The 26,970-nt window shown below is 44.1% G+C and overlaps 1 long non-coding RNA gene across 1 annotated transcript in view; it reads left to right on the top strand.

The window, feature by feature from the left end:
* The window catches only part of LOC139029219 (uncharacterized), a 29,966-nt gene extending 5,715 nt beyond the window's left edge, over positions 1 to 24,251 (top strand). Inside the window, exons 2-3 of the long non-coding RNA XR_011481499.1 lie at positions 23,522 to 23,660; positions 23,934 to 24,251. This is a non-coding gene — a long non-coding RNA (uncharacterized lncRNA). The remainder of the gene's footprint in view (positions 1 to 23,521; positions 23,661 to 23,933) is intronic.
* The last annotated feature ends 2,719 nt before the right edge of the window (positions 24,252 to 26,970 follow it).

The following is a 26,970-nucleotide window of genomic DNA, read 5'->3' as shown; positions in this document are numbered from 1 at the left end:
ATCTTCTTGGCCTTCCTGTGACACCGGGTGCTGTAGATGTCCTGTAGGGCAGGCAGTGTGCCCCGATTGATACGTTGGGCTGACCGCACCACTAGGGCTGTGGCGGTCATAACATTTTGTGAGACGGTTATTGTCATGCAAAAGGCTGCCGGTCTCACTGTAAATGGCCGTTAATGAACATCCACACGTTTAGCGCCTCCACGCATACAAGCCTCCACGCTGATGCACGCCTTTTGAATATCTACATTTAAAAAAGTATAATAAATCAATTTAATATACACCATCACAATAAATCCATTATTTATTTTAGTCAGGTCTGAATTATATGAAGAAAATGTATTTCAGAAAAAGAAAATATGAGTTGTATGTATGTTATCTGACCATGCTCTATGCTTCATTTATCTGGCTATGCTCTATGTTTCATTTAGCTGACAAGATATGCTTATACATTTTTCTTTTTAATTTAACCTTTATTTAACTAGGCAAGTCAGTTATGAACAAATTATTTGTACAATGACGGTCTACAGGGGAACACTGGGTTAACTGCCTTGTTCAAGGGCAGAATGACAGAGTTGTACCTTGTCAGCTCGGGGATTCGAGCCAGCAACCTTTTGGTTACTGGCCCAACGCTCAAACCACGAGGCTACCTGCCACCCCAAGTCCTGTGCAATTATTTTATATTATATGCTTTTTATAGTAAGAAGAATATAATTTAACTTAGCTGAATGAAATAGAAAGGAAATTTTTCCCATTCCGGAGCGAGTGCGCATATGAAGTGGCTATGTTGAGTGTAAAAGTGATCACTTGAAACATGTCCTGTATGTAAAATGTTGAATTATTTGGCAACTTTAGTTGTGAATGATAAAAACCTTAGAATGTTGAGAAAGTCGCAATAAAAGCTTGTGCTCTGTTCCTTGCCTCAGGCTGCACAGCTGTTCTCCTATCAATCTTGTCTTTACTAATATGTTAAATTATTTAGAATGTCCCATTATTAAATGAGCAGGAACAGGGTCAGCGAAAAAAAATACATGTAATCCGCATGCACTCGAATAGTGAATGGATGCCACACGCTTTCTGTTTTTTAATGATGCGGGTGTAACAGTATAACTTTATACCGTCCCCTCGCCCCGACCCGGGCGCGAACCAGGGACTCTCTGCACACATCAACAACTGACACCCACGAAGCGTCGTTATCCATCGCTCCACAAAGGCCGCGGCCCTTACAGAGCAAGGGGAACCACTACTTCAAGTCTCAGAGCAAGTGACGTCACCGACTGAAAGGCTGATGGCGCGCACTACCGCTACCTAGCTAGCCATTTCACATCGGTTACACGGGGTAAGCTACTTCGGTTTTATAGTGGAGCATGTGCTTAATATGAGCAGCTGAGAAATAAATATAAGAACACTTATTTCACTTCACGCATCAACCACTGTTTGAGGGGCATGCTCTCGCTGCGTGTCAGGTGATATTCCGCCCCAAACTCTGTATGCCATGGGCTCTCCAGCCCTGTTCCTGCAGCTACCCAGTGCTTAATTTGGGAAACCAAATGAAATCGGTTCGAGAACATCAATAGTAACATGTTTCTGCAATGAAACATATTTCACTGAAATGTTGACAGCCCCTCTGCACGCTCGAGACAGGAATAAACTCACAGCAAAACAAAAACAATAAATCTCAAAACGAAACGCGAAGCTAACAATAGTGCTAACAGGCAACTATACATAGTCAAGATCCCACAAAGCACAAAGGGGAAATGGCTGCCTAAATATGATTCCCAATCAGAGACAACGACAAACAGCTGCCTCTGATTGGGAACTATACCTGGCCAACATAATCACCTAGATGACCCACCCTAGTCACACCCCGACCTAACCAAGATAGAGAATAAAAAGCTCTCTATGGTCAGGGCGTGACAGTACCCCCATCCCCCAAAGGTGCAGACTCCGACCGCAAAACCTGATTCAATAGGGGAGGGTCCGGGTGGGCATCTACCGTCGGGAGCGGCTCCGGTGCGGGGCGAAGCACCCACTCCGCTCGCGGACACGTTATCCTCAATGGCGGCTCAGGTGCGGGGATCGTTGCCGGATGCTCCGGACCGTAGATCGTCGCCGGTGGCTACGGACCGCGGATCGTCGCCGGAGGCTCTGGACTGCGGACCGTCGCCAGAGGCTCCGGACCGCAGACCGTCGCCGGAGGCTCCGGACCGCGGATCGTCGCCGGAGGCTCCGGACCGCGGATCGTCGCCGGAGGCACCGGACCGCGGATCGTCGCCGGAAGGCACCGGACACGCGGATCGTCGCCGGAGGCACCGGACCGCGGATCGTCGCCGGAGGCACCGGACCGCGGATCGTCGCCGGAGGCACCGGACCGCGGATCGTCGCGGAGGCACCGGGACGCGGATCGTCAGCCGGAGCACCGGGGACCGCGGATCGTCGACCGGAGGAGGAACCGGACCGCGGATCGTCGCCGGGGACTCCGGACCGTGATCGTCGCCGGGGACTCCGGACCGTAGATCGTCGCCGGAGGCTCCGGACCGTAGATTCGTCGCCGGAGGCTCCGGACCGTAGATTCGTCCCGAGGCTCCGGACTGGGAACCCCGCCGGAGGCTCCGGACTGAGAACCCCCGCCGGAGGCTCGGACTGAGAACCCCCGCCGGAGGCTCCGGACTGCAGACCGTCGCCGGAGGCTCCGGACCACGGACCGTCGCCGGAGGCTCTGGACCGTCGCTGGAGCTCTGGCGCGGACCGTCGCTGGAGGCCTCTGGACCGCGCCGCGCGGAGGCCGACAAATGCGACGATAGAACTAGCCATACGGTACATTCGCGCCGCGAACAAGACCGTCACATAATTTACGATACGGTCAAAATAGAAAGGCCACAACAATGAACGGAACTCTGGACGCGGGACCGATCGCTGATCTGGACGGACCTCCTGGGCACTGGACCAGCGGACCGTCGCTGGAGCTCTGGACCGCGGTGGAACCGGGGTCGTGAGAGAATCTGGACGTGGACCGTCGGAGGTTTTGATGACGTGAAACGTCGCCGGAAGCGGTGCGTGTGTGCGGCACTGGTGGTACCGGGCTGGTGACACCGCAACCTCAGGACGAGGCGCTAGGAGCAGGCCCAGGACTACTGGGACTTGGAGGCGCACTTGGGGCCTGATACGCGGGGACCGCGTACAGGCTTGGCACCGGGCTGGTGACACGCACCTAGGACGAGCGCGAGGAGGGCAGGCACAGGACGTACTGGACTGTGGAGGCGCACTTGGGGCCTGATACGCGGGACCGGTACAGGTGGCACCGGGCTGGTGACACGCACCTCAGTGCGAGTGCGGGGAGGAGGCGCAGGATATCCTGGACCGAGGAGGCGCACTGGGGATACAGGCGCGCTGAGCCGGCACAACCCGTCCTGGACAGATACCCACTTTAGCACGACAAGTGCGAGGAGCTGGCACAGAATGCACCGGGCTGTGAATGTGCACTGGAGACACAGTGCGTATCACCGCAAAACATGGTGCCTGACCGGTCACACGCTCCCCACGGTGAGTACGGGGAGTTGGCTCTGGTTCACTCCCCTCAACTTTCGCCGCCCACTCCTCGCTCAATCTGTCCCAATATTCCTCCTTGGTCTCTGACTCACCCCTCAGCGTCGCCGACCACTCCGTGTGCCCCCCACGCCTCCCCCCCCCAAATTTTTTGGGGGCTGTCTTTTGGGCTTGCGTCGTGGCCGCGAACCCTGGCGTCGTTGCTGTTGTTCCCTCGCTGCCTCCGCCTGCTTCCATGGCAGGCTTCTGTCTCCTGCCATAATCTCTTCCCACGTCCAGGATGTCCTCCACTCCTGGCTTTCCTCCTGGGCACGCTGCTTGGTCTGTTGTTGGTGGGATCTTCTGTCACGATCGTGAGAATAACTGGACAAAAGCGCAGCGTGATCTGGGTTCCACATCTTTTTATTTCTAGGTGAAACTCACAGCAAAACAAAAACAATAAATCTCAAAACTAAACGTGAAGCTAACAATAGTGCTAACAGGCAACTATACATAGTCAAGATCCCACAAAGCACAAAGAGAAATGGCTGCCTAAATATGATCCCCAATCAGAGACAACGACAAACAGCTCCCTCTGATTGGGAACCATACCTGGCCAACATAGAAACATAATCACCTAGATGACCCACCCTAGTCACACCCCGACCTAACCAAGATAGAGAATAAAAAGCTCTCTATGGTCAGGGCGTGACAGCTATGTATTGTATAACGGTACAATCATAATTTTAATAAAGTTTTTTTTTCGGGCTTTGAAACAACATGCAGAACAACCATGTTTTACACTTAGTTTCAACCTACTGTTGAACTTCTTTCTCCAATTTGATCATTACATTGAGGTGAGTTTTAAAAGCATGATACTGTTTTGATGATAAGTGTGTGATGTGATTATCGATTGCATTTCCATTGATGTCAGAGTGGTTAGAGGGACAATAGAGTCCTGAGTACCAGGCCATTAGGACCTGATGGCTGTTAGCAAGTTGGTACTACTAAAGCATGTCCAGAGTGCATAAGAGGAGATTACCGTGATGGTCACGTGGAATTTTACTGTGGTCATGACTCGTGATTGCCGGTGTGGCGGTAATACGGTCACCGCAACATCCCTTCGCCACACCCTGTGGAGAGCCCTGCAGTTGCGGACGGTGCAATTGCCGTACCAGGCAGTGATACAGCCCGACAGGATGCTCTCAATGGTGCATCTGCCAAGCCACATTTCTTCAGCCTCCTGAGGTTGAAGAGGCGCTGTTGCACCTTCTTCACCAAGCTGTCTGTGTGAATGGACCATTTCAGGTTGCTTTTGAACCTCTCCACTGCGGCCTCGTCGATGTGGATGGAGGCGCGCTCTCTCTGCTGTCTCCTGTAGTTCACAATCAGCTCCTTAATTTTGTTGACGTTGAGGGAGAGGTTATTTTCCTAGCACCACTACGCCGGGGCTCTCACCTCTTCCCTGTAGGCCAGGGTTCTCCAACTGGCCTCCCAAGTTTTCTGAGCAAAAAAATAAGTTTTTTGTTGTTGTGGGAATTTAGAATTTTCATTGTTGAACATAAAAGACTAAAAACACCAAGAAATTAGCTCCAATTGATTTTAGTTTTGGAAATCTGTTCAATCTGTTCCCACGCATAATAGAGAGACGTGATTGTATACAAATGTAAGCAAGGTTTGAAACAGATTTCAAGACTTGCTTAGGTTTTATTATGTTTTAGTCAAATATGTTTCTGTGATCAATTTGCAGTCAATTTCCAGTCTACAAATGATTTGTAATTATGAGTGTGTTCGTAAATTCCCTCTGGAGTGACAGAGTGCTCTCTGGGCCTTCGTAAATTCACAGCGTTTCACTCTCAGAGCGTTCAGAGTACACACTGGGCGCTCCGGCCAAGGAGTAGGGTTGATCCAAGCGTTCTGACCTCACAATGGTAGTCAATCACCCAAGCTAACTGGCTAAAGTAGGCTAGCTTGCTAGCTACTTCCAGACACAAATGAGAGAACACCTCACTCTGACCATTTTACTTGTCCTAGCAGAGCTGGTTAGGCTGTTTTCATGTTATCTAGAGTGTTGGTGACTGTATCTGTGCTGCTGGCAACAATTTAATTGTGTTTTTTTGCAATGTTTACTGACACCAGTCATACTCAACATGTGTTGTACATTCGTAAATTCAGTGGCTGAATCTAGTTGATGGTCATTGCTGTAGGTTGTCTTATTGTTGGTAATCAGGCCACTGTTGTGTCATCTGCAAACCTGATAATTGAGATGGAGACGTGCGTGGTCACGCAGTCATGGGTGAAAAGGGTGTACAGGAGGGGGCTGAGTACGCACCCCATGGGGTCCTTGTGTTGCGTATCAGCGTGGCGGAGGTGTTGTTGCCTACCTTCACCACTTGGGGTAGGTCTTCAGGGAGTCCAGGACCCAGTTGCACATTGAGGGGTTCAGGCCCCGAACTTAGTGATGATCTTGGAGGGCACTATGACGTTGAAGGCTGAGCTGTAGTCGCTGAACAGTATTCTTACATTACATTATTTTTCTCTTGTCCAGGTGGGATAGAGCAGTGTGCTGTGCAATGGCGATTGCGGCTTCCGTGGATCTGTTGGGGCGATATGCGAATTGTAGTGGGTCTAGGGTGTCGGGTAGGGTGGAGGTGATATGGTCCTTAACTAGCCTCTCAAAGCACTTCATGATGACAGAAGTGAGTTATACGGCGCGATAGTCATTTTGTTTAGTTACCTTCCCTTTCTTGGAAACAGGAACAATGGTGGACATCTTGAAGCAAGTGGGGACAAAAGACTGGGATATGTAGAGCTCTATTGAATATTGTCTATGTTACCAGTCACCTTGCCATTAAATGTGGTGGTTTACGCATGACCCCATTGAACAAGTTTGATTATTTTCAGAGTTAGCTTAACATGCTACAGTAATGTGCTTGAGCTGGTGAACTGGTAGACCTCACATGAGGTGGCCACAATGAGACACAGGAGGAAATTTGAACAGGTGGGGGCCACATTATAGGGGGTCATTGACAGTCAGAGTTGGAATACAAGGTTAACTGGTGGGTGACAGGGTGTTGAAGATAGCAGGGAGAGAGGGAGAGCTCTACGATTTGACCCCATGAGAAAATGGAGGAACAGGGGGCGTGGCAAGTGTCAACGGGGGCCGTGTGGATAAAAGCCTTTTGTTTGCTCTGCACATTTTTCTTTTACAACTTACCACATTCCATCCATGGCATAATGTTGTAAGCCTGCTGTAGGGGATTGAAATGTAGGCAACTATGAGTGTTGTTCTTTTAGGTATGTATTGTCTGTATCACTCAATGGTTCCTGGTTTGTTGGATATGCGTGTAATATAATTGAAATTTATACATAAAACAAATATTTCAATGATTGGGACTTTTTTTTATTGGGACTTTTTGCTAGACTGCAGATCTTTGATTGACAAATCCTGTACATTTTCAAACCACAATGACAGTAGCCTGTCGTTTGAGTTCAAAATGTAATCAATATATTGCTGGAAATCAATTCTGATATCTCAGAGTGCTGTACAGAAACCCAGCCTAAAACCCCAAACAGCAAGCAATGCAGGTGTAGAAGCACGGCAATTATAATATGTTTTATTTTTCTAACAGCATTGTCTATGCTMGTATGTTTATCATGTCTTAACCCCCTTGGAAACATAGATACCAATCCCCTGTTGTTCTCAAATTTCACCCAGCGAAATGTTGCAATTGCCTAACACGAGACATTGAGGAAAATTGAGATTCAACAGTCCAAACTGTTGACGATTTTACGTTTCAATATATGTCATCAAGGCTTTGCACTGTATGAGCTCATATATCTGGACCTCTGTCCTTGTGCAAAAAACTCCAAAGCTTTGTAAGTTAGTTTCCGGATAGATATATCGGTGCTTGCATTCCATGAACATCTAGTGTAACGCCAAGGGCCTATATTACCCCCTCCATATCCTCAACGGGAATGTCATGTCTGAGTGGATGGGTGTCCTTCATTGATATGTACAGCAGTGACATATACGGTATGAGGATGTCTGGGACGGCCATGAAAATCTCTTCTCTCCCTCTTAGAGTTTGTGCCCCAATGGATTGGTGACAAAATTCAAAGTGCAATCTAATGTATACATGTACACTATATAATCATTATTTATTGATTTATGAAGGATTTATTGACAGTGAAAGTCATGTACATTTTGATTTTATCGACACATTTTTAGCCTTGTAACTGTGATTTGCTTCCAGGAAGAATCAACAACATCTGGTGGACCAAAGCTTCAAAATGGCCTATGTTTATCCAATAGAAAGTTTAGGAGAAAATGCCGACGGCAATATACATTTGGTGCATAGCCATTGGCTTAATCTCCTATCAATCATCTCTGACAACACCTCCCCCCGTCTTGTGTACCTCAGTTTATGCATTCATCTGTTGTAACATGGAGATTTCAGAAAATATAGCTCGCTGCTTTCCCCATAAGCGTAACACACATTGACCACAGATTTGGACAACGTATAGCCGGCAGGGCTGCCTCCTACATTAAGTTAGCTAGCTAGCTCTAGTAGCCTCTCAAACTCAGGGGAATGTTTGCTCGCACACATGTTTCTGATTCTAAGCAATGCCTTGCAGTTGTGTGATTTGCTAAGATCAAATAATCATAAACACTTTACTCAGTAAATTAACTCCCACGAGGACAGATGAGTCATTGGTGTTCCAGGCTCAAAGCCTGGGGGCGAGTTTAGGTCTGAGGTAGAATAGTACGTATGACAAAGGGTAACCAATACTTTGGATTTGATCAAATGTTCATGCAAGCATCCTTTTACATTTTGTAATTCCTTTTTCCAGAATGGGTCAATCATTTTGGTTTTTTTGATTGATCACCTGTCATTTATTTTTTTAAATGTGCCAACTTCAGACCTATGCCCTTGGCTGCAGTGTTGCTCAATGTAGCCTACAAATGCCGCCAAAGCTATTATTTACTTATTTGAAATGCAGGAGACCACCATCTCCGATCTAACTTTTCCCTATGGGAAGACGCAAGCCATCCAGTTCAAGATTGGCTAGCTCTCCAAAAATTTAAATCAACCTGGATTTTCCAAGGGATGGCCTTTGATTGATGGGCAGACCCCACAGTGAATAATGTGACAATGTGATCAGGAAATGTCTCCAATAAGCCCCAGAGGAACAAATCTGTCCCCAGGATGTATATTTTAAGGCCAGCCATCCTTCTCAGGGAAGGAGAGAGGGGCCCCTTGTCTCCTAGAATCGGGTCTTGAAATGGGTGAGAGGTGGGGGTGAAGGGTGACTGGGGGCAAGTAGAGCAAAGGGGTTATTGAGGATGCCTGCATAATGGGAAACCAGAATGGCACAGTGAAGCCGAATAGATGTGGGAAAATGACAGTCCGAAGGCCATCTTTGGCAGGAAAGTTGAAATATGGAATAGTAGTGGGAGGGGGGTGGCGACGGCTAGGGTTGGTGGGAGGTTGGAGGGGCAATGTTTGAGTGGTGTGAACGGAGATTTAGCGCCTTGGGTGTCCGGTGTGTGTGTGTGTGTGTGTGTGTGTGTGTGTGTGTGTGTGTGTGTGTGTGTGTGTGTGTAGTAGAGGGAAGGGGGTGTGTGTGTAGAGGCGGAAGCCCAGTGGATTTGGGCCTCATGTAAAATAGAAGGTGGCGGAGTGGGGAGTTAGCCCGGTAAGTTAAGTTGGCATGCTGGCCTGTTTATCGGAGGGATGTGAGGGAGAGAGTGAGGGTTAAACTGGGGAGGAATGAGCAGAGTCATCAGGCTGCTGTAACATGATGCTCCGCAGTGATTGCCGGTGGCAGCTGGGCAGCCACCGTATCTGTGTGTGAGCTTGCGTGTGTAATGTGTATGTGTGTGAATGTATGGTTATCTATAATTGTGTTTTTATGTGTATCAATGTATATACACTGAGTGTACAAAACATTAGGAACACCTGCTCTTTCCATGACATAGACTGACCAGGTGAATCCAGGTGAAAACTGTGATGCCTTATTGATGTCACTTCAATCATTGTAGATGAAGGGAAGGAGACAGGTTAAAGAAGGATTTTTAAGCATTGAGACAATTGCGATATGGATTGTGTATGTATGCCATTCAGAGCGTGAATGGGCAAGACAAAATATTGAAGTGCCTTGAACAGGGTATGGTAGTAGGTGGCAGGCGCTCCGGTTTGAGTGTGTCAAGAACTGCAACGCTACTGTGTTTTTCACACTCAACAGTTTCCTATGTATATCAAGAATGGTCCATCACCCAAAGGACATCCAGCCAACTTGACACAACTGTGGGAAGCATTGGAGTCAACATGAGCCAGCATCCTTCTCGACACCTGTAGAATTGAGGCTGTTCTGAGGGCGAAAGGGGGTGCAACTCAATATTTTGAAGCTGTTCCGAATGTTTGTACACTCAGTGTGTGTGTGTGTGCGCGTGTGTGCTGTATGCCTGTTTGTGTAACTGTGTGAGCATCTTGGCACCAATTCCCCTGACCAACCTGGCTCTGTGCCTCACCTCTGAAAACACACTGAATTGACTCAGTCACATATTCTGTGTCAGTATACAGGATATCGTAGCAGCCTCTGGTCCCCCAGTTCACTGTTCAGATGCTTGCTGTTGTATCTGCCTGGCTTGGCTTGTGACACACAGTGCACTTGTCTACAGCAAATCTGTAACTTATCCTGCTGTTAGATGAAAAGACTCAGAAGGCCCAGATGTCTACAGAGATTAAAAGGAACTCCAACTCCAGGGTGGATCACCACAGGTGATAATGTCACAAGGTAATAAACACTACCACACACGCTATTGAATAKATTGATCAAGGGTGAGTTCCCCAAAGCTTTCATAGGACTAAGGTCATCATAAGATCCCACTTAAAGAGCATTGATAGCATCTGTGCTGACCTTAACTATGAACTGTAACTTTAGCTACCTAGCTAACTAACTTGGCTAACTGAAGGGCAAAACAATTCACTTTACAGTTAGCTATCACACCACTCTTTGTTAGCAAACGTAACAGCTACTCCAGGTGGCTCCACTAATGACTATGCTGTACATTTTACATTTGTAATGTAGTATTTATTAGGATCCCCAATTAGCTGCTGCTGAGGCAGAATCAAAACAACAAATAAAATACATAATATATACTGAGCAAAAATATAAACGCAACATGTAAAGTGTTGGTCCCATGTTTCATGAGATMAAATAAAAGATCCCAGAAATGTTCCATAAGCTCAAAAAGCTAATTTCTCAAAAATGTTCTCAAATTTGTTTACATTCCTGTTAGTGAGCATTTGTCCATCCACCTGACACGTGTGGCATATCAATAAGCTGATTAAACAGCATGATAATTACGCAGGTGCACCTTGTGCTGGAGACAATAAAAGGCCACTCTTGTCACATGTGCTCCCTCTCCGGCCTCTAGGTCACCAGGCTGCTCGTTATGGCGCACACCTGTCACCATCGTTACGCGCATTATGACACTCACCTGGACTCCATCCCCTCCTTGATTACCTGCCCTATAATATGTCACTCCCTTTGGTTCCTTCCCCATGCGTCATTGTTTCAGTTTCATGTCTGTGCGTTGTTCCTGTTTTGTATTATGTTCCATTTATTTATTAAAACACTCCCTGAACTTGCTTCCCGACTCTCAGCGCATATCGTTACAACTCTAAAATGTGCAGTTTTGTCACGCAACACAACGCTACAGATGTCTCAAGCACAGGAATGTGCACCAGAGCTGTTGACAGATAATTAAATGTTCATTTCTATACCATAAGCCACCTAATTGTATAGAATTTGGCAGTATGTCCAACCGGCCTCACAACCGTAGACCACGTGTAACCATGCCAGCCCAGGACCTCCACATCCGGCTTCTTTACCAGCGGGATCGTCTGTGACCAGCCACCCAGACGGCTGATGAAACTGTGGGTTTGCACAACCAAAGAATTTAATGCAAACTGTCAGAAACCGTCTCAGGGAAGCTCATCTGGGTGCTTGTCATCCTCACCAAGGTCTTGACCTGACTGCAGTTCAGCGTCGTAACCAACTTCTGTGGGCAAATGCTCACCTTCGATGGCCGCTGGCATGCTGGAGAAGAGTGCTATTCACGGATGAATCCCGGTTGCAGAGGGCAGACGTGTGGGCGAGCGTTATACTGATGTCAACGTTGTGAACATTGTGTACCATGGTGGCGGTGGGGTTATGGTATGGACAGGCATAAGCTACATGACAATGAAGACAATTGCATTTTATCMATGGCAATTTGAATGCACAGAGATACTGTGATGATATCCTGAGGCCCATTGTCGTGCCATTGATCCGCCGCCATTGCCTCATGTTTCAGCATGATAATGCACAGCCCCATGTCGAAAGGATTTGTACATTCAGTTGAAGTCGGAAGTTTACATACACATAGGTTGGAGTCATTAAAACTAGTTTCTCAACCACTCCACAAATTTATTTTTAAAACAAACTATAGTTTTGGCAAGTCAGTTAGGACATCTACTTTGTGCATGACACAAGTAATTTTTCCAACAATTGTTTACGGACTGATTATTTCACTTATAATTCACTTTATCACAATTCCAGTGGGTCAGAAGTTTACCTACACTAATTTGACTGTGCCTTTAAACAGCTTTTGAAAAATCCAGAAAATGATATCATGGCTTTAGAAGCTTCTGATAGGCTAATTGACATAATTTGAGTCAATTGGAGGTGTACCTGTGGATGTATTTCAAGGCCTACCTTCAAACTCCGTGCTTCTTTGCTTGACATCATAGGAAAATCAAAAGAAATCAGCCAAAAACTCAGAAAAAAATGTAGACCTCCATAAGTCTGGTTCATCCTTGGGAGCAATTTCCAAACAACTGAAGGTACCATGTTCATCTGAAATGTCCTCTGGCCTGACGAAACAAAAATAGAACTGTTTGGCCATAATGACCATCGTTATGTTTGGAGGAAAAAGGGGGATGCTTGCAAGCCGAAGAACACCATCCCAACCGTGAAGCACGGGGGTGGTAGCCTCATGTTGTGGGGGTACTTTGCTGCAGGAGGGACTGGTGCACTTTTGTCGATTTATGTCGATATATTGAAGCAACATCTCAAGACATCAGTCAGGAAGTTAAAGCTTGGTCGCAAATGAGTCTTCCAAATGGACAATGACCCCAAGCATACTTCCAAAGTTGTGGCAAAATGGCTTAAGGACAACAAAGTCAAGGTATTGGAGTGGCCATCACAAAGCCCTGACCTCAATCCTAGAGAGAATCTGTGGGCAGAACTGAAAAAGCATGTGCGTGCAAGGAGGCCTACAAACCTGACTCCGTTACACCAGCTGTCTGTAGGAATGGGCCAAAATTCACCCAACTTATTGTGGGAAGCTTGTGGAAGGCTACCCAAAACGTTTGACCCAAGTTACACAATTTAAAGGCAATGCTATCAAATACTAATTGAGTGCATGTAAACTTCTGACCCACAATGAATGTGATGAAAGTAATAAACGCTGAAATAAATCATTATCTCTACTATTATTCTGACATTTCACATTCTTAAAATAAAGTGGTGATCGTAACTGACCTAAGACAGGGAATTTTTACTGGGATTAAATGTCAGGAATTGTGAAAAACTGAGTTTAAATATATTTGGCTACGGTGTATGTAAACTCCAGACTTGTAATTCCTGGAAGTTGAAAATGTCCCAGTTTTTCCATGGCCTGCTTACTCACCATACTCACCCATTGAGAGTATTTGGGATGCTCTGGATCAACGTGTTAGACAGCGTAGCGTGTTCCAGTTCTCGCCAATACCCAGCATCTTCGCACAGCCATTGAGGAGGAGTGGGAAAACATTCCACAGGCCACATTCAACAGCCTGATCAACTCTATGCGAAGGAGATATGTTGCGCTGCATGAGGCTAATGGTGGTCACACCAGATACTAACACTTTTTAAAAATCAACGCCTCTACCTATTTTTGTAGGGATCTGTGACCAACAGACAAATATCTGTATTCCCAGTCATGTGAACTCCATAGATTAGGGCCTAATTAATTAATTTCAATTGACTGATTTTCTTATAGGAACTGTAACTCAGTAAAATCTTTGAAATTGTTGCATGTTGCATTTGTATAGCACATTTATATTACAATTTAGTCATTTAGCAGATGCTCCCATCCATAGCGACCCACAACTAGTGCATTCATCACAAGATAGCCAGGCGAGACAACCGCATATCACTACATAATACAATATAAAATACATAAACATTTCTGTGTGTCTTTTCACAGTCCCTGTCATGCCGCAAGATGTACTTTTATCTGTTTTCTTTTATCTGTTRTTTTTGCTAGCTTGAGTTACCTGGGGTGGCAGAGTGTTCCATGTAGTCATGGCTCTATTTAATACTGTTAGTTTCCCAGCCTCTGTTTTGGACCTGGGGACTGTGAAGAGACCTCTGGTTGCATGTCTGTGTGGTACCGATGAGTGTCCGAACTATGTGCCAACTGCTTGAACAAAGTTTGGTACCTTCAACACCTCGCAGAACGACCAATAGCGATGCGGTCAATCTCTCCTCAACTTTGAGCCAGGAGAGATTGACATGCATGTTATTGACATTCGCCCTCCGTGTACATCTAAGTGCAATACGTGCTGTTCTGGACCAACTGCAATTTGTCTATGTTCTTCTTTGCCGCAGCTGACCACACAACTGGGCAGTAGACCAGGTGCGACAAAACTAGGGCATGTAGGACCTGTGTGGTTGATTTAGATGTCAAGGAAGCAGAGCAATGCCTTATCATGGACAGACCTCTTCCCATTTTAGCAACCATTGAGTCTATATGTTTTGGCCATGACAGCTTCCTATCTAGGGTTACACCCAACAGTGTAGTCTCCTCAACTTGCTCAATTGCCACATTATTCAATAATAGATCTAGATGAGGTTTAGGGTTGAGCGAGTGATTTGTCCCAAAAACAATGATTTTCGTTTTTGAATATTTAGCACCAGCTTATTGCTAGTTACCACTTCTATAACTGATCGGAGCTCTATTTTAAGGGTGTCAGTTATGTATTGTTGTAGCCGACGTGTATACTGTTGAATCGCCAGCGTACATAGACACACAGGCTTTATTCAAGATCAGTAGAAGGTCATTAGGAAAAACAGAAAACAATAATGGCCCAAGCCGGCTGCCCTGCGGTACTCCACACTCAACTGAATTTGCATTAGAGAGGCTTCCAATAAAGAAAACCCTCTGTGTTCTAATAGATAAGTAACTATCAATCCACGATAAGGCAGAGGATGTAAATAAAGCCAAAACAGCTTCRACAATCTTCTAATTATAATTTTCTTTCAGCTAATCATCAGTCATTTGTTTCAGTCATAATGAGTGAAATAAGCATTCCCTATAAGCATGCTGAAAGTCTGTTGTTAATTTGTTTTCTGTAAAATAACATTGTATTTGGTCGAACATGATATTTCCCAAAAGTTTGTTAAGCACCGGTAACAGGCTGATCCATACATACATGTATATACTGTATATATACAGTACGTCAAAAGTTTGGACACACCTACTCATTCAAGGGTTTTTCTTTATTTTTACTATTTTCTACATTGTAGAATAAAAGTGAAGACTATGAAATGACACATGGAATCATGTAGTAACCTACATTTTTTTTAAACAAATCTAAATATATTTTATAGTTTAGATTCTTCAAAGTAGCCACCCTTTGCCTTGATGACAGCTTTGCACACTCTTGGCATTCTCTCAACCAGCTTAATGAGGAATGCTTTTCCAACAGTCTTGCAGGAGTTCCCACATATACTAAGCACTTTTTGGCTGCTTTTCCTTCACTTTGCAGTCCAACTCATCCCAAACTATCTCAATTGGGTTGAGGTCGGGTGATTGTGGAGGCKAGGTCATCTAATGCAGCACTCCATCACTCTCCTTGGTCAAATAGCCTATACACAGCCTGGAGGTGTGTTTTGGGTCATTGTCCTGTTGGGGGAAAAATGATATTCCCACTGAGCGCGAACCAGATGGGATGCTGCATCGCTGCAGAATGCTGTGGTAGCCATGCTGGTTAAGTGTGCCTTGAATTCTAAATAAATCAGTGTCACCAGCAAAGCACCATCACACATGCGGAGATCATCTGTTCACCTACTCTGCGTCTCACAAAGACACGGCGGTTGGAACCAAAAATATTACATTTGGACTCATCAGACCAAAAAACAGATTTCCACGGTCTAATGTCCAATGCTCGTGTTTCTTGGCCCAAGCAAGTCTCTTCTTCTAATTGGTGTCCTTTAGTAGTGCTTTATTTGCAGCAATTCGACCATGACGGCCTGATTTCACGTAGTCTCCTCTGAACAGTTGATGTTGAGATGTGTCTGTTACTTGAACTCTGAAGCATTTATTTGGGCTGCAATCTGAGGTGCAGTTAACTCTAATGAACTTATCCTCTGCAGCAAAGGTATCTCTGGGTCTTCCTTTCCTATGGCGGTCCTCATGAGAGCCAGTTTCATTATAGCGATTGATGAATTTTGCGACAGCACTTGAAGAAACTTTCAAAATTCTTGAAATGTTCTGTATTCTGTGACCTTTATGTCTTAAAATAATGAAGGACTGTCATTTCTCTTTGCTTATTTGAGCTGTTCTTGCCATAATATGTGACCCGTTTCAGGYAACTAGGCGTATGTCGTGGGTCACTACTTCACAGGAGAGCCGTTTGAACGTAATCTTTTTTTGTGCTTTCATGAACATGTGAACTTTCATGTGCCTTAATAACAAACTTGTATGCCATCTGTAAATATGAATAAAAATGTTAAATTACGAGCCTAGTTGGTTTAGCCAAAGAGAAAGGGGGCAACCTTCCCGCTAGCCATGATTGGCTGAGTCAATGAGTGGGCTGGACATGCCGAGAGATTAGTTTGGATTGCTCTGCCATATAGCAGGCTTCTGTCTATTTGAGTTGGTCATTATGTCTAGGTAATCCTGTCTAACGCGGCTTTAAAAAAAAGATGTATTGTGTATTAGAACTGCATAAGTGTTGTTCTCCACTTTCTGGAGGACTGAGATTTGAAATCAGTGGAATTACATTTACATTACATTTAAGTCATTTAGCAGACGCTCTTATCCAGAGCGACTTACAAATTGGTGCATTCACCTTATGATATCCAGTGGAACAACCACTTTACAATAGTGCATCTAACTCTTTTAAGGGGGGGGGGGGGGTTAGAAGGATTCCTTTAGCCTATCCTAGGTATTCCTTAAAGAGGTGGGGTTTCAGGTGTCTCCGGAAGGTGGTGATTGACTCCGCTGACCTGGCGTCGTGAGGGAGTTTGAATTAGAGTATGATAGCTAAGGAGATGGAGAAAACACCTGTCTCCGGATTACCTCTTCAAACTAAGGGAAACCATGGCCTCCGACAGGAGACGCGTCCAACCATGAATGGTGTATATGGGTAAGATAGTCTAGCTAGCTACATTTTCAGATATTACATGTTTCTAATTTTGACAGAAAGAGCCATTTGCTTGGCTAGCTATAGCATCATTTTAGCTAGATAACATTGAACCTGGTTGGTTAGCTACCTGCAGATTCATGAAGGGTAGTAACGTCATGAGTTGTGATTATGGTTCATTGTTTACCTAGCTAGCTAGCTAATGTTAGCTGGCTGGCTGGCTGGCTCGCTAGCTAACGTTACATGTATGATCTTATTATTTGTATCTCAAAGCTATTTGCTTGGCTAGCTATAGCCTAATGTTAGCTAGCTAACTTTGAACCTGGTTGGTTAGCTACCTGCKGATTCAGGCAGGGTAGTAACGTCATGAGTTGTGATTATGGTTAATTGTTTACCTAGCTAGCTAGCTAGCTACATGTCTTAACAAAAGACTCCACTATGCAAGTAACCATTTCGGGGCAAGTAACCATTGCGTTCATAAATTCAGTTTGACCATCTACTCCGATTTTAGAGCACTCTCGTCTGAGTTTTAAAGCTTAAGAGGGTGTGAATGATGCTGAATGAGTGTAGAAAAAGAAGGGCTCAAAGGTGAGTTTGCAAGTCTATCAASTCAACTGTAGTGTATGATATACCACTTTGTAGCTCTAAGTCTCTACATTTATCCAATGTAAAAACACAATTTAAAATTTTGAGCCAGTCGGTCACATATGGACTTGGTCTTTTACCAAATAGGGCTATCTTCTGTATACCAACCCTGCCTTGTTACAACATAACTGATTGGCTCAAACGCATTAAGGAAATTCCACAAATTAACTTAAGGCACACCTGTGAATTGAAATGCTTTCCAGGTGACTACCTCCTGAAGTTGGTTGAGAGAATGCCAAGAGTGTGCAAAGCTGTCATTAAGGCAAAGGGTGCCAACTTTGAAGAATCTCAAATATATAATATTTATTATTAAAATATTTAATATTTAAAAATATATTTGTTTGACACTTATTGGGTTACTACATGATTCCATATGTGTTATTTCATAGTTTGTCTACACTATTCTACAATGTAGAAAATAGTAAAAATAAAGAAAAACCCTTGAATGAGCAGGTGTGTCCAAACTTTTGACTGGTACAGTATATATATATAATTGTATAAAAAAAATGTAAAAAATGAAATATCACATTTACATAAGTATTCAGACCCTTTACTTAGTACTTTGTTAAAGCACCTTTGGCAGCGATTACAGCCTTGAGTCTTCTTGGCTATGACACTACAAGCTTGGCACACCTGTATTTGGGGAGTTTCTCCCATTCTTCTCTGCAGATCCACTCAAGCTCTGTCAGGTTGGATGGGGAACGTCGCTGTACAACTATTTTCAGGTCTCTCTAGATATGTTCGATCGAGTTCAAGTCCGGCTCTGGCTTGGCCACTGAAGGACATTCAGAGACTTGTCCCGAAGCCACTGCTGCGTTGTCTTGGCTGTGTTCTTTGGGTCGTTGTCCTGTTTGAAGGTGAACCTTCGCCACAGTCTGTGGTCCTGAGCGCTCTGGAACAGATTTTCATCAAGGATCTCTCTGTACTTTGCTCCATTCATCTTTCTCTCGATCGTGACTAGTCTCTCAGTCCCTGCCGCTGAAAAACATCCCCACAACATGATGGTGCCACCACCATGCTTCACCGTAGGGATGGTGCCAGGTTTCCTCCAGACGTGACCCATGGCATTCAGGCCAAAGAGTTCGATCTCGATTTCATCAGAACAGAGAATCTTGTTTCTCAAGGTCAGAGTCCTTTGGGTGCCTTTTGGCAAACTCTACGTGGGCTGTCATGTGCCTTTTACTGAAGAGTGGCTTCTGTCTGGCCACTCTACCATAAAGGCCTGATTGGTGGAGTGCTGCAGAGATGGTTGTCCTTCTGGAAGGTTCTCCCTTCTCCACAGAGGAACTCTGGAGCTCTGTCAGTGACAATCGTGTTCTTGGTCACCTCCCTGACCACGGCCCTTCTCCCCCGATTGCTCAGTTTGGCAGGGCGGCCAGCTCTAGGAAGAGTCTTAGTGGTTCCAAACTTCTTCCATTTTAAGAATGATGTAYGCTACTGTGTTCTTGGGGACCTTCAATGCTGCAGACATTTTTTGGTACCGTTCCCCAGATCTGTGCCTCGACAAGATCCTGTCTCAGAGCTCTATGGGCAATTTCTTCAACCTTATGGCTTGGTGTTTGCTCTGACATGCACTGTCAACTGTGGGACCTTATATAGACAGGCGTGTATTTTTCCAAATCATGTCCAATTAATGGAATTTATCACAGGTGGACTCCAATGAAGTTGTAGAAACATCTTAAGGATGATCAGTGGAAACAGGATGCACCTGAGCTCAATTTCGAGTCTCATAGCAAAGGGTCTGAATACTTATGTACATAAGGTATGTTTTTTATTTTTAATACATTTGCATAAAATTCTAAAAAACAGTTTTTGCTTTGTCATTATGGGGTATTGTGTGTAGATTGATGATGTGAAAAAATAATTTTATACATTTTATTTTAAGGCTATAACGTAACAAAATGTGGAAAAAGTCAAGGAGTCTGAATTCTTTCCGAATGCACTGTATGTGTGTGTATATATATGCATATATACATATATATATATATATTTCATCTTTATTTAACCAGGTAGGCCAGTTGAGAAAAGTTCACATTTATAACTGACCTGGCCAAGATAAAGCAAAGCAGTGCGACACAAACAACAACACAGAGTTACACATGGAATAAACAAACGTACAGTCAATAACACAATAGAAAAGTCTATATACAGTGTGTGCAAATGAGGTAAGATTAGGGAGGTAAGGCAATAAATAGGCCATAGTGGCGAAATAATGACAATTTAGCAATTAAACACTGGAGTGATAGATGTGCAGAAGACGAATGTGCAAGTAGAGATACTGGGGTGCAAAGGAGAAGAAGAAAAAAATAATATGGGAATGAGGTAGTTGGGTGGGCTATTTAATGATGGGCAATGTACAGGTGCAATGATCTGTAAGCTGCTCTGACAGCTGATGCTTAAAGTTAGTGAGGGAGATATGAGTCTCCAGCTTCTGTGATTTTTGCAATTCGTTCAGTCATTGGCAGCAGAGAACTAGAGGGAAAGGCGGCCAAAGGAGGAATTGGCGRGTGCTATGGGTGGGTGCTGCTATGGTAACCAGTGAGCTGAGATAAGGCGGGGCTTTACCTAGCAAAGACTTATAGATGACCTGGAGCCAGTGGGTTTAGGCGACGAATATGAAGCTAGGGCCAGCCAACGAGAGCATACAGGTCGCAGTGGTGGGTAGTATATGATGATTTGGTGACAAAACGGATGGCACTGTGATAGACTGCATCCAATTTGCTGAGTAGAGTGTTGGAGGCTATTTTGTAAATGACATCGCCGAAGTCAAGGATCGGTAGGATATTCAGTTATACGAGGGTATGTTTGGCAGCATGAGTGAAGGATGCTTTGTTGTAAAATAGGAAGCCGATTCTAGATTTAATTTTGAATTGGAGATGCTTAATGTGAGTCTGGAAGGAGAGTTTACAGTCTAACCAGATACCTAGGTATTTGTAGTTGTCCACATATTCTAAGTCAGAACCGTCCAGAGTAGTGATGCTAGACGGGTGGGCAGGTGCAGACAGCGATTGGTTGAAGAGCATGCATTTAGTTTTACTTGCATTTAAGAGCAGTTGGAGGTCACGGAAGGAGAGTTGTATTGAAGCTCGTCTGGAGGTTAGTTAACACAGTGTCCAAAGAAGGGCCAGAAGTATACAGAATGGTGTCGTCTGCGTAGAGGTGGATCAGAGAATCACCAGAAGCAAGAGCGACATCATTTATGTATACAGAGAAAAGAGTCGGCCCGAGAATTGAAACCTGCGGCACCCCCATAGAGACTGCCAGAGGTCCGGACAACATGCCCTCCGATTTGACACACTGAACTCTATCTGAGAAGTAGTTGGTGAACCAGGCGATGCAGTCATTTGAGAAACCAATAAGAATAAGAATTTGGTGATTGACAGAGTCGAAAGCCTTGGCCAGGTCGATGAAGAAGGCTACACAGTATTGTCTTTTATCGATGCCGGTTATGATATCGTTTAYGACCTTGAGCGTGGCTGAGGTGCACCCATGACCAGCTCGGAAACCAAATTGCATAGCGGAGAAGGTACGGTGGGATTAGAAATGGTCAGTGATCTGTTTGTTAACTTGGCTTTCGAAGACCTTAGAAAGGCAGGGTAGGATAGATATAGGTCTGTAACAGCTTGGGTCTAGAGTGTCTCCCCCTTTGAAGAGGGGGATGACCGCGGCAGCTTTCTAATCTTTGGGGATTTCAGATTTTACGAAACAGAGGTTGAACAGGCTAGTAATAGGGGTTTCAAGAATTGTGGCGGATATTTTTTAGAAAGAGAGGTTCCAGATTGTCTAGCCCAGCTGATTTGTAGGGGTCCAGATTTTGCAGCTCTTTCAGAACATCAGCTATCTGGATTTGGGTGAAGGAGAAATGGGGGAGGCTTGGGAAAGTTGCTGTGGGGGGTGCAGAGCTGTTGACCTGTGTAGGGGTAGCCAGGTGGAAAGCATGGCCAGCCGTAGAAAAATGCTTATTGAAATTCTCAATTATCGTGGATTTATCAGTGGTGACAGTGTTTCCTAGCCTCAGTGCAGTGGGCAGCTGGGAGGAGGTGCTCTTATTATCCATGGACTTTACAGTGTTCCAGAACTTTTTGTAGTTTGTGCTACAAGATGCAAATTTCTGTTAGGAAAGCAAAGGCTAGCTTTTTCAAACTGCCTGTGTATATTGGTTCATATGGTATCCCAAAACAGCATAGTGGGATAATCGCAAACATGTCCTAATACATTTTTTTGCAGACAAGATTAGCAAATTTAGCTATGAAATGGAAACGACAAACACTGAGCCTTCATACCCATGCACAACAGACCAAATAATTAAAGTGCAACTCAATATTGGAAAGGTGTTCCTAATGTTTGGTATACTCAGTGTATATACTGTATATTGATGGGAGAAAAGTAACACCTGACTGAATAGTTTTCGGTTGGTTGAATTAGTTTAAGTACATATCATATCATTTTTGGGAGTTCAGAGTCTAGAGTGTCTCCCCCTTTGAAGAGGGGGATGAGAAACAAATGAACTGGTCCTATCAGGAGCTTAAAGGTCAACTGGCATCGATATGCTGCAGAAACATAACGTAATGAAACAGGCAGGGAGCAGGCCTCGAACCCTCGACCTTCAGGCCCGAAGTCCAGCGCGCTAGCGACTGTGCCCCAAAAGCATGCTCTAGCGGCTGAATTGACATCCGCGCTTATAAACCCAGGGTCGTTACACTACTCCCTCCTTTCAAAGAGCGTCCTCTCCACGTCTTATAGGAACGCGCTCACTGGCAAGCACTGTTGTGGATGCAAGGTCCAATCCCACTTCTGACAACATTGTAATGAAACAGGCAGGGAACAGGCCTCAAACCCTCGACCTTCTAGCCCGAAGTCCAGCGCGCTATCGGTAAAGCATGATTCTTCACCTGCAGAGTCGATATCCGCGTTTATAAACCCAGGGTCGTTACAATATTATAGTGTCAAATCCAGCTGCCATGTGGACATTTGTTGTCAAAGCTGCATATAGGTGGAACGCACATTTCGCTCGGCAATTATGAGTGAAAATGGGCTTCCATAAAGTTGGTGCAAACTTCCAATACATTTCAACAATATTGCCAGGAGTGGATTACATTCGACACGGTCACTTCTGCCGCCTGTCAACCGTCAAACCACTGCACTGGTGTTGGTGAGTACGTTAGCTAAGTTAGATAATTGGTACTAGTTAGCTAGTAGCTACTTTTGGTTATTCAACATTATTTGATAATGCTAGCGAACCAGGCTAGCTAAAATGCCACAGATGAAAGGGGAATGGTACTGTAGCTAGCTAAATATATAAAGCTATTGTGATGTAACGTTAGCATGTCAGAGGAAAATTGTGCATAGCTCACATTAGCTAGCTACCTTGCTAACAACAGCTAACTGTAGCCCATTGACATTTAGGGTCAATACAGGGCAGGCACTTGGATACTAGCTTGCTAGCTAATCATGGGATGTAGCCAGCTTACTTTCAATAATGTTTCAAATCTAGCTAACACTAGCCAAGTCATTTCAACTCAGACAAAGATATGATAACTAACCCGGATTTGCAAGTTAGGTAGCTAACTAGCTAGCATTCGGGGGCTTCGTCTGCTTAACCAAAAACAACAGGCCTGTTCTCGTAAAAGTGTGTGTATTTTCTTTGGCAGAAATAAATGAATTATGTTACTTGTCTACTACAAATATGGCTCTGGCAGCGAATACAAAACGTTTCAGCAAGCATTCAGCATCGTACACAGCTGGTTGCATAGTAACACCGTCAGATTCACCTGCCTGAATCTGTTCTGTAGTTGCAGTCCTTCTATTAGCATATAAATTACTTCCAAACGAGAACTTTTTATTCTCTCACTATATGTTTATTGAGTGATGATATTTGATTTCATCCACAGGCTACCTACAAAACCTGGTTGATTTGTAGTTCAGCAACGTTGTTGGAACCCCCCTGCCATATCAGGAGCTGTTACAGAAGGCTGAGGCAGTGGCCATACACCAGTCCTGCTTGAGAGTAATGGAGGACACTTGAATCAGGTTGGTCACATTTGATCAGGTCAATGGTCAAAATACTATCTGTCCTGGAATTCACCTAACCACCATTGATAATGTAATCAGTGCTCTGTGTATATGTGTGTCTTGTACTGTATGTTGTAAGAAAGGTACCCCCTTCCACTGTACCAATGAACTACTGTGCCCACATGTCTCTTGTGAATCAGGATCTCTGATTGGTTATTTCAACTGTGTATTTACTGTTGGCTTCCATGACTGTATGGTGACAGTCTTTCTCTCCCTCCCTCTGTGATATAGGAGCTGGGTCGGATATAGGAGCCGAAGTCGGGCTTCTGCATGACCAGTATCTGTGATGAGAGGGACCTGGAGCTGATCTACGCTGCCATGCCAATCAGGCGTTGGCAAACACCTCAGAAGGGACAAACAAACACTATTTACTAATAAGACAGTACATCATAAGTGTTTAGTAATATCACCCTTTCAATGTGTCACTCATCAACTCTTCCTTGGTTTTCTACAGATGGGAAGAAGAGTTGCTTTTCAGATGGAGTCCTCTGACTGAAAGGTTAATACTGATGTCTGAATTGGGAGAGACCTTGCAACTCAGCATTAAAATTTTACAAGACACATCTATTACTTTTTATTGTCTTTTGTTATTATTGAATCTATTGGTACTAGCAGAACACTGCTTATACAGTATTATGTAAAGTAAGATTTATTKTACATGGAACTGTTACTTGAATGTTATCAAAATACTTTGTTTAGAATATCTACAAAAGTTCAGCAATTGAACTCTTCTCATATTACTCTGTAGGCTACTGCCTGATCAATTGTCAGTTACCTACTGAGTAGTATGAGAGTGCCATCCTCCTGCCATCCTCCTGCATCTCACATCTGCCTGCACTGTAGTTATTGAACTGCTAGACCCATTGGTTGAGGCAAAATCTGTCATATCCAGGATGGAGTATCATGCACTCCACCCCTCCTGCCACCTGACTTTACCTATCCATAACCTGTAATACATTACATAGATGGAAGGGACTTCATCACCCAGAGAGCTGTGCATGTCAGTCTCTACACACAACTTTTTTTATTTGCTAGGTAAGTGTAGGCATACTATCTTTATATGCACATCAATATGATATTTACAGCATAACATGTTTTGTCTTTGTAACATGAACACACATCGATTTTTGTTGATAAATGCATGTACAGTACACTCAAGCTGGGCAATGTTTGTGCAATATCCACATGTAGCCTACACCTGTTGTAGGGATATTAGTAGTTCTGGGATTTGTCCCCTGGGAAAGATCTAACAGCGGACATAAGGAGAGACGAGACAAAACTAGGCAGTTAGAATATTGTGTTGTAGGACAGCTGAGCTGACTCAAGACCGGGTCTTCAACACGCTGTTAATATAGTTTCCATGGTAACATGTATTTACATGACGTGATGAAACATTGAAACTGCGTTGCAAGCTACTTTCGTAGCAAGGTGTTATCTTCTTATGGCTGCAGGGGCAGTATTGAGTAGCTTGGATGAAAGGTGCACAGAGGCCTGCTCCTCAGTCATAGTTGCTAATATATGCATATTATTAGTAGTATTGGATAGAAAACACTCTGAAGTTTCTAAAACTGTTTGAATTATGTCTGTGAGTATAACAGAACTCATATGGCAGGCAAAAACCTGAGAAGTTCCACTTCCTGTTAGGATTTTTTCTGYGGCTGCTAGATTTTCAACCAAGCTCCCAATGAAATTACAGCGAGATATGGATGAGTTTTCACTTCCTACGGCTTCCACTAGATGTCAACAGTCAATAGAACTTTGTCTGATGACGCTAATGTGAAGGGGGGCCGAAGGAGACAGGAATGAGTAATCACTGCCATGAGGTGACCACGCATTGAACATGCGCGTTCACGTGATAGGCAGCTCCGTTCCATCTCTCAACTGAAGTCAATGTAATTCTCCGGTTGGAACGTTATTCAAGATTAATGTTAACAACATTCTTAAGATTGATTCAATACATCGTTTGACATGTTTCTACTGACTGTTATGGAACTTTTGGACATTTCGTCACGTTATAGTGGACGCGCTTTGTGACTTTGGAATTGTTTACCAAACGCGCTAACCAAAGTAGCTAATTGGACATAAATAACGGACATTATCGAACAAATCAAGCATTTATTGTGGACCTGGGATTCCTAGGACTGCATTCTGATGAAGTTCATCAAAGGTAAGGAAACATTTATCATGTATTTTCTGGTTTCTGTTGACTCCAACATGGCGGCTAATTTGGCTATTGTTCTGAGCTCCGTCTCAGATTATTGCATGGTTTGCTTTTTCCGTAAATTTCTTTTGAAATCTGACACAGCGGTTGCATTAAGGAGAGGTATATCTATAATTCCATGTGTATAACTTGTATTATCATCTACATTTATAATGAGTATTTCTGTTGAAACGATGTGGCTATGCAAAATCACTTGATGTTTTTGGAACTAGTGAATGTAACGCGCCAATGTAAACTCAGATTTTTTTATATAAATATAAACTTTATCAAACAAAACATGCATGTATTGTGTAACATGAAGTCCTATGAGTGTCATCTGATGAAGATCATCAAAGTTTAGTGATTAATTTTATCTCTATTTCTGCTTTTTGTGACTGCTATATTTCGCTGGGAAAATGGCTGTGCTTATTCTGGTTTGGTGGTGACCTAACATAATCGTTTGTTGTGCTTTCGCTGAAAAGCATATTTGAAATCGGACACTTTGGTGGGATTAACAACAAGATTACCTTTAAAATGATATAAGACACATGTATGTTTGAGGAATTTTAATTATGAGATTTCTGTTGTTTGAATTTGGCGCCCTGCACTTTCACTGGCTGTTGTCATATCGATCCCGATAGCGGGATGCAGCCATAAGAGGTTATAGAAGGATTGTCTCATGAAACACATGCCAGACACTGGCTCTTGCTATCTTGCCATAACTGATTTGACAGAGAAATATCAGCTAGATAGGATGGCCAGCTGCAGCTATCACCAAATCTATGCTAGCTAGCTGCTGTCAGCTTGGCTAAATACAGGGTCAGCGCTGACTCTTGAGATGGCGAGTCAATCAGGAGGGGAGAAGTCCTTCGACTTCAAAACGTTCTCCATAGCAAAGCTATCTTAGCTTACCTTTCTGTACTCACTACTGCCCATGTTTTTTTGTGATTGAATGGCAAAGAAACAAGCACGTCAAACCACACCCCTAGAGAACTCTCATTTGCTCTCAGCCATGGCTGCTTGCATTTCTTAATAACCATTGATGGAAAACAAGGCCAAATCAGGAAG

Source organism: Salvelinus sp. IW2-2015, linkage group LG18 (assembly GCF_002910315.2).
Source record: "Salvelinus sp. IW2-2015 linkage group LG18, ASM291031v2, whole genome shotgun sequence".
In the NCBI taxonomy this organism is placed as follows: domain Eukaryota; kingdom Metazoa; phylum Chordata; class Actinopteri; order Salmoniformes; family Salmonidae; genus Salvelinus; species Salvelinus sp. IW2-2015.
This window is presented reverse-complemented; position numbering and strand designations above follow the sequence as displayed.